Raw genomic sequence first — 8,897 nt, 5'->3', positions numbered from 1 at the left:
GAAATGAAATTTTAAACTAATACACATTTATGCCTCTTTTTCATTAAGGAAACATTATGTACATGCAAAGCAGAAAACATTTCTTTATAGAATCCACATGATCTCCTGAAAATTTTGCTCCATGATGCAAAAGAGGATCATACCTTTACTCTGGCTTCATATTCCCACTCTCATACACATATTAGATGATTAAAATCTTCTAAAAACAACTTCTGACACTTGTACTAAAGCTCAACAGACTTTAAGGGGCCTTACAGATGGACAAGTCCTCTTTTTTCTCTCCACACGGAGATTTACATCTGAGTATCATTCACCTGATGGCCACACTACTACAGGCCTTGGAAGTCCTCTGTAGAAGGAAGGAAATTAAACCAATCTGTGCTACCAGGTGATAGAAATAGGACTCTGAATGATGRGACAGACAGAGAATAAAACCTCCCACCAATTACCAGCACCTTGCCTGTAGAAGAAGAAGRGGTATCATGAACTGGGCAGCATATGTCAGAAACCTTACTCACTTTCCCAAACAAATGTTAAAATAATATTGCTTCCCTTTCTATATTCTCCTTGGATCTGAAGGGATAGTATATTTTGGGAGCATATATTAATCACAGCACTCTGGATAAGAAATAATTAGGGAATTCATTGCCCTTGTACAAAAGTAGCATGGAAAGTGTGCAGCACCTCCATGGGAAGTGAACAAAACGAATCCCTGGTTCTGCCAGGAAAGGTCCCAAGATGGGATGAGAAAAATCTCTGTACAAAGTGGTTTACTGAAATAGAGCAGTAAAACCTCCTTAACGTTGTAACAAAAAGCAAACAAAAATCAGAAGGGACTGACATTTTCCTGGGCTTACAGGCACAGGGGAGGCAGGCTAGCTCACTGCACACAGCATCCTGCAATTCTGGCAGAGGAGAAAGGCATGTGAGAGCAAGCAGGGGACATTAAAGCAAAAMTTCCCATCACAGACATTGTTGAGAAACATGAACATGTTCATCTCCGCCCTGTCACAAAATTGACCTGCCCCGTAGTTAGGCAGGCTCAGAGATKACTAACCTTGCTGACTGTCACAGACAAGTTTGTGTCTGTAACAACCAACAGGTGGAAGAGCCAAAGGGCAGTTTAAGTCTCATCAATACCTTCCTTGTACGATATATGCTCCAAAGCCATCTCTTCCCTTACCATATTCTTGTGCCAGCCATTTCTGGAACAGCAGAAGCACCAGCTGGGACAGCCCCACTCTGGCCACAGGATCCAACCAGCTGGGACTGCTCAGTCACAGGTAAAGAGGAGACCACCAGCACAGGCAGCAGGAGGAGCAGACAGGGACAGGAAGCAGCAGAGACCTGGCAAAGGCCTCTCCTCTCTGCTCGCTCTCTAGCGGCTCTGCGGGCAATTACTCCAGAGCACCCAGCCATACCAAAATCAATAAACAATTTATACGCAGCCCAGGGAACTTTGCCACACTTAATAAAAGCCTCCAGCCACAGTTATGGCTTCATTTTACCTTAACATCTTCTTTAACTGTCCCTTCTTTTCAAGATCAGTTAGAGGCACGTGCAAAAAGAAAAATAAACAAAAACCACAACCACACACACACACACACAAACCAAAAAAACAGGGAAAAAACTAAAAAGCAAGGTCAAACTAAGCAGTTTCCCCTCACTGCTCTCCTGAGGCAAACATAAGAAATTCAGGGACTGACAGATAACATGTTGGGACACCTGCTTTACACGTGTTTCTTGCAGCCTCTGGTTCTGGGTACAGATCTGCAAGACAGCAACCTTATTTAGGAGAGCTGGAGTACTCAGGAAGACTCAGCTGAGCCTACAGAAGACACCTCTGCTCCCTTCCATATCAATGGAAATTCAGCACCTCTGAAAAATTCCAAATACAAAGGAAAAACTCTACCTGTCCTCAAAAGGGACACAGATCAGACACCTTCAAGTAGATCTTCATCTTGGGCTAGGATGAGCCAGTCTCACTGTCCCAGTCATGCTCTGGCTTTTGATAAGACATCCAGAACCCCATCACTGAATCATCTTCTCTACTCCAGTGATTTGCAGGAGGAAAGGAGTAATGAAGGTGGGGGAGGGAGGGGGGGGGGCGGTAATTTCCATTAATAGCGACTGGGGACAAATAGCTTTTGATCTCTCCTTCACTTTGTGAATTGAGGTGCTAATACTGCTTTGATGTTGTGCATTCACGTTAAAAGCATTTGAAAAGTTGTCTGTGTTTTCCTGATAACTTAGTGAAAAAACTATCTCTGTAGCTGGGACATCGGCTCTTGAACAAAACATACATGGAGAGCCTGGCCCATTTGCCAAACTTTCAGTCCTTGCTTCTTGAGTTCAAATACTTCCTCAGACAGAATCCAAAGTCTCTGCCCTAGCAAAGTGAAGCCCACCAGCCACCATAGCTRTTGCAGACAAGAACAGATGAACCAGCTCTTTTCATTGTTTTGCAACTTTTTAGACCCAGATAAAGTAAGATTCAACAGCTCTGTGCCCCTGATGCCAGCAGTGCCTCTAGGTGCCTAGCCAGAACTACACAGCAGAAACTGGCTGAGATCATTACAACTCCTCAATTCTTCTCACTGCTGCAGGAATCAGCAAGGGAAGATCCACTTTGCATTCATGCCTTCAGACACAGGAAGGAATCACCTGAGAGCAGCCCTGGGTAAGCAACAACTGGGGTGACTGACCTGTTGAGAGAGGACACTGCTGAGCTGCTGCCACTTGATAGCACTGGCCTAGAGAATACCATTCCCCCAGGCAATAGTTTGGCCTCTTACATTGCTCTCAGAAAGAGGGAGCTTTTCATTGAAGGCAGAGTTTCAAAGCACAAGTAATGGAGGCTGCAGAAAGCAGCAAAAAAGATTATCACCATGCCACTGTCACGAGAAAAACATCTCCCCAGCTCAGGCCTCAAATCTGAAGTGCATCTACACTGAGCCTGGGTCTCCTCTTGTGCCTCCTTCACCAGAAAGAACACAAGGGAGCCAGTTTGGGGACAGGCAAACACCATTCTCTTTCTGGCTCCYGCTGCATTGGTAGGACATACACAGCACAAAATGCTGATGCACACAATCAGCAGGGCAGTCTGACTTCCAAAATGAAAAACCCCAGAGACGTGGACAAGAAGTTAAGATACAAGGAACAAAAAAATGTTCAGCTTTCAACCCAAATCATATTTCTCTATTAACATCTCCAAAATGTAAACTCTGTTCTCCAGSTGGATCTCTATTCAAAACACATCTGCTTCTTATCTTGGTTCTTCTTCCTGCCTGCACGTACCTTCATACATGTAGCTTCCCTGATGACTTTCTGTGTGCTTTAGCTACTATCCTGAGATGCCCTTGCTCAGGTCCTGAAAGCTAAGGACAATTAATTCAGCAATCAACAATTTAGCAGTATCTCTTTTTTGCCATTTTATTTTGCACTGATGTCATAACAGATCATGTCTAATCCTGCCCTTCCTCACCTTTACTACTTGCAGCCTACACTCACATCCCTCTCTGCTTGGACAGTATGCTCTCTGAACAGTAAATGCTCCTATTGAAAGTCTGTAAAGCCTCAGGGTCAGATGAACTTCCATATTGACCAAAACCTTCAGGGACTATAGTAGCAGAGAAAGTGAGGAAAGACTGAGTTTACAATAACCCCAAGGCTACAGCAGCAGCTCAGGGCAGCTTGGTCCACAGATTCTTTGATGAAAGAACACTTCTTACCCCTCCCTGATAGAAGTACTACTTTTCCAGTAGGCCATCCAATCACTTTTCTTCTTACAACCTTTGTTGCAGGAGTTTAGAGCTCTTCGTCCMCCACTCATTTGATACTGCGCAGATCTTTCAGCACACTCACACTAAAAACACCTGAGTTTGGATCAGACAGAGTGAAGCTTCCTAAGAAGGTTATRCAAACTTGCACCTGGTTATATCCTCATAATTCAAAGCCTCTCAGGGAACATCAAGATCACCAATATATTAAAGCACACATCAGAAACTAATAGGGTGTTAAATATTTCCAATTGAGAAGAGCCTACATGTCTGGGAGGAAACTTCTCCAGTAAAAAACTGTGTGCTGATACACAACAAACCTTTAGCAAGAGCAATGATTTTCTTACTTGCAGTATTTTACAGATTGTTCAATGCTAAAGAAAACCTACCTTTGTTACTCAAATGCAAAATATCTCAGTGGTACCCTGTGTTAGAGAATTGGTCATCACCTTGTGCCAYGGTGCTACTGCCTGTGTGAGTGGGTAAACAGCAGGAAGCCCTAGAAACTGGGACCTTCAACAGAATGCAGCYACAAGCTACTGGTTTGGTTGGGAGTGTTTGGAGGAAGAGAAGGGGACTAGACAGAACAGGAATGGAGACAAAAAAAATTAATGCCCTGAGTTAGACACTGTATGGAGCCACTAAAAACTTGAAACAAAAGAATTAAGTCAGAGTCTCACTGACAAAAAGGTGACTGGAGGAATTGGATCTCATCAACCATCACTGGGAGGAGTCAGAAGAGCAGACAGTAATCGCACTTCTGCATCTGACAATTACTCAGCACAGCTCATCTCTGCCTCAGATGGCAATTGTGTGGCCTGGATCACCTCACTACAAGCACAAGAGGGCTGGAGAGTCAGACTATCCCTTCAGCTGTGGAGGAATGTAATCACTACATGTCTGCGCCCATGCAGAGGGCAAACAGCACTGAAGCACCAGCACTGCTACCCTGGAAGATAGGAGAACACAGAGACCTAACTGGATTTGAGTGCACCTCAATCAATCAGACATATTTCAGGAATCTGTTGTTTATGTTGGGTGTTTTTTATGGGGTAGWTTTTTTGGGTTTGGTTGGTTGATTGTTGTTGGGTTTTTTTCATCTTTTATAAATGGCAGTTCTTTCCTATCTGGTTTCACAGAGTCCTTCTGGACCCCAGAATGCTTCAACATTCCCATTTGACAAGTTTTCATCTACCTAACCTACTAAAAGGGAACAAGAAGGAAAAACCATTTATGTTCAACAGGACAGATGGATTTGTAAAGTTAGATAGTGCAGGGCAAGCTGAGAGTTTTTTTGTTAATATGACAGAGAACTTGAGAGTGGGCTTCAGTGACAAAAAGGGGAGAAAGAGTGACACTTGCATTGCCCAGTGTGTCCCTCATTCATCTCAGAAAAGTTTGTCACTCCTGTGAAATCCTCACTTGAACATTCTGTCCTTCCTTGGTGACTCAAATCTTTAGTAAGCAGCCCCATTAGCAAACCCTAAGCCTCCCTTTCACAAGTGGCAGACTGCTGTAGAAGGCCACTTTACCAGACAATAACACCTGCTGGAAAGAAAATTCCTGTAAGCAGATTCCCTGTGACTGAAGCAGCAACCTTGACCAGTCACCTCAGAGCCCCGTTACATCCATAATGATACTGTCTCCACCTTTCCCTTCCCCCAGCATGAAAGATGAGTGGTTGTGTGGAACGAGTCCCCGAGCTGTGATGGGAATCCGTCTCGCTTGACTGCAAAAAATATATATATCCTGGTATGGCTATGATGAATCCTTTCATTATTCATCTGCAATTGCCCTGCTACTGCTGCTGTTCTGTTCTCACTCTCTCTCTTTCTTTTATAAATAAAAATGGAAACAGATTAATGACAAATATTGACAGAGACTGCTTTTAAAGAGCCACACCTGAATGTGGGCTATGAGAGAGAAGCAGCATCAGAGGGATGGGAAGACCAGGAAAGACTAAATAAGAGATGGGAAAAGATAAAGATGCTCACTCCAACTGGGCTAGATGAGCAGTGACTGGAGCAAAATATCCTTCTGATGTGGACCTCAATTTGCTCCAACAAATGAACTCTGGATTAACAGAGCTATGCATCCAAAATATCTGAAGTAACTAGAGGTAGTCAGTTGCACTGTCAAAGATACTCTGGAGCAAAGCCTGCAGAGACTAGGGCAAAATATACACAGGACTAAACAGCAAAACACAGAGGGGCAAAACTGCATAAGACACAGATCACTAGTGATCAAAAAACAGTACCTGATAATGCTGTTCATCCCACTGCACTCCGTGTGACCAGTGAACACCAAGACTCTCATTGGTGCAACTGCCAAAGCTACTTGTATTTTTGGAATGTGACTCAGATGGACAAAACAAGTCTGTGACCAGTCAGGCCACAGGTTGATACAGCGAGTGAGTGCATTCAACGGAGGAAAACCTGGCCTTGTGCCACCCTTCCCTGTCTATACCCACTGCATGAAGAAACACGATGACCATTACACTCAAGTAGCACTCCAAAAAGATGAATTGTTTTTTCCTATTTAACATTTCATTCCCTCATTGAAGAAAGCAGGAGAGGAGTGGCAGATATGGTATCCAGSTCTTAGAGAAAAAAAATCAACTCACTTTGGGTTAACTTCTCATCTTAAAATGAGCTGTTGTAGCCATTCCGAGCAGATGGGCTGCCTTCTTACAACCAAACTATACCTGTTCCTTGTAGATACTGGCACATTTTCTCTCATCACAAAAAACAAATGCAAGAGCTGACCTACAAAATGGCCAGCTCAGACTGCTGGTTGTGCCACACACTGCTGCAGCATCACAGAGAGGGGCAGAGAGCTGCAGCCRTTGCACCTGCTTAGAATGTAGCCCAGATGTTGCATTTTAAACCTCCTGGGTGCTCTGTGTAAACCCCAGAGTGGGAACAAGTCTGCTCTCCTGATAGGAGGGCTGATGCCACTCTCTTGTCCTACACACCTACTGATGTCCTTCAAATCAGCTGGGCGACCAGACATTACAGAGTTTTTTYCTCTCCATTCTTCTCTCTGCTTTTAATCTCATCCTCCACAGACAGCCTGAATTCTCTTATCACTTCTCTGTGTGTTTCTATCCCTATGGTGATCTCCAGCAACTGTAGTCTTCTCTTAGGTCCCACACTTCCTAACTCAAGCACCATCTATCTACCTGAAGATATCATGTCTGCTAAAATCACCTTCTACCAAATAATTTCCAAGGCTATCTCACCTTCCTGCCATCAGTTACACTTCCTATCTAGCTCCTTACTCCCATCAAGGTGTTTGGCATTGTGTATGAGAGCAGAAATGTGCACAGACTCATTGCTGCTCGCTCCTTGCCAGCCTCCCACTTAACTAAACCCATTTTCATCCTTCCCTCAGAATTGCTCCTGCTCTTTTGGTGCCAAGCCACTCTCCCACCCTCCTGTCCTCCTCAGAGCACACTGCTCCTTGGACTCCTTTCAACAGCAGCTAATTCAAGACATTACAGCACAGAAGCCTGTGCCAACACCCAGTGCATAAACAAAGATGAGATACATGAGAGGAGAGAACACGCTGTCAGCATTTAATAACAAACACTAATTGCAAACAGGGGGATGGACTTCTCCAGCCCTGTTCTCTCAGCAGCCAAAAGCGATCTGAGCCAGGGGACRTGTCCATTCACAAACTGGGATCCATTAATCACTGAATGACTCAGTATCTGACTGCCACCAGCCTGCTTGGTGTCTGACTGATCACTGAATGGAGTGGATCTTGGAGTTTTATTTACACCTCATTAGTGTAGGGACACAGAAATATTAGGCCTCTACTGATACAGTTTCAAAAGCCTTTCAGGCCTGCAATAGATTTGCCCTATAATCCTCGGGTTTTGTGCAAACAAAATGCAAAATTTTAATTTCTCTCTGTGCTTCTCGTTTTCCTGAGAAAATTGCCTTATATCAGATCCCAGAAATCTGCACAGCAGGCTGTTTGTGGGCCTCAACATTTCAATACTTTTACTGAAARCTGCTGCAAAAGACAAATGGCTTTTTCAATAACATCCTCATTCACCAGAAAGKCTGGCTCTCATCACATGGAACATGATGTAGAGACACTAAGTATTTCAATAATTTTGCCCCATCATTCATTGTGCTCCATAGATAAACATATCAGACCCCTAAAGAGAAGACATCCATGTAAAAGACACTGTTCTCTAGGGCAGGCAAGTGCCTTTCCGTCATAATCCCTATTGAGGAAGCATATGCAGTTATGTSACAGGAAATGTCCCTTCTCACCTCAGCTGAAGATAGTGCCAGACCCTTAAGGAGCACCTGGGAGAAGAGGTACACACTCTTGGCAAGTTCTTGGCAAGACAGCTCCTTGTGACTTTAAAACCCCCTCAATGCACCTCTTGCAGCCTTGYACTATGTGGATTTCCTATGAGCTGCTGAATCCCCAGAGACCATGAGGTGGTGGGCACAGACCTGTAAACCATTGAGCCAAAGTTAAAACTTTGGTGTTTGCCAATTTTGTGAGTCTCCTTCATTCAATCCATTATTTTCAGGACTTTCTCCCAACTCACCAAATCCTACCATCATGACTTGGGCTGTCTCTAGCCCTCCTCGCACACATCAATTGAGCCAAGTCAAACAACCAAACCAGCAGAAATCAAGTAATTTTTTGCAGTTAAAGCGGTTGATGTGACTCAGAGAAGTCCAAGGACTTAAAGGTAAGCAGCAGGAGCTTAYAGCCAAGCATGAAGAAACAACGAAGAGGAGATGGAAGGACCAGGCTTTTCTTTTCTGCAGTCCTGAACTGTTTACCTCGCTTCATGGCCCTGCACCCTGTATTTCTGAAAAAGAAAAAAACCCTACAATTTCAGTCAACTGCAAAGACTTTTTAGAGTGCTTTAGGATGTATTTGGATGAAAAAGTGTGTAAAAATAGAAAGTCAACACCCTTCCCAATTTCTATGCTCTATAGGGTTTCTGCTCCCACAGACACTCAAGGTGATGTTGGAAATCCTTTGAGTGCGTTTGCAACTGAACTCGCTGTCCTGATGCATGCAGCTGCACATGCTTCATACGTGCTGCTCTAGTCTTCTTGGTACTTCTCCAGTCATTTTAAG

Source organism: Malurus melanocephalus, unplaced genomic scaffold (genome assembly GCF_030028575.1).
Source record: "Malurus melanocephalus ecotype Western Australia unplaced genomic scaffold, MMel_1.1 scaffold_0, whole genome shotgun sequence".
Lineage (NCBI taxonomy): Eukaryota > Metazoa > Chordata > Aves > Passeriformes > Maluridae > Malurus > Malurus melanocephalus.
The sequence above is the reverse complement of the archived record's forward strand: the minus strand, read 5'-3'. Positions refer to the sequence as shown.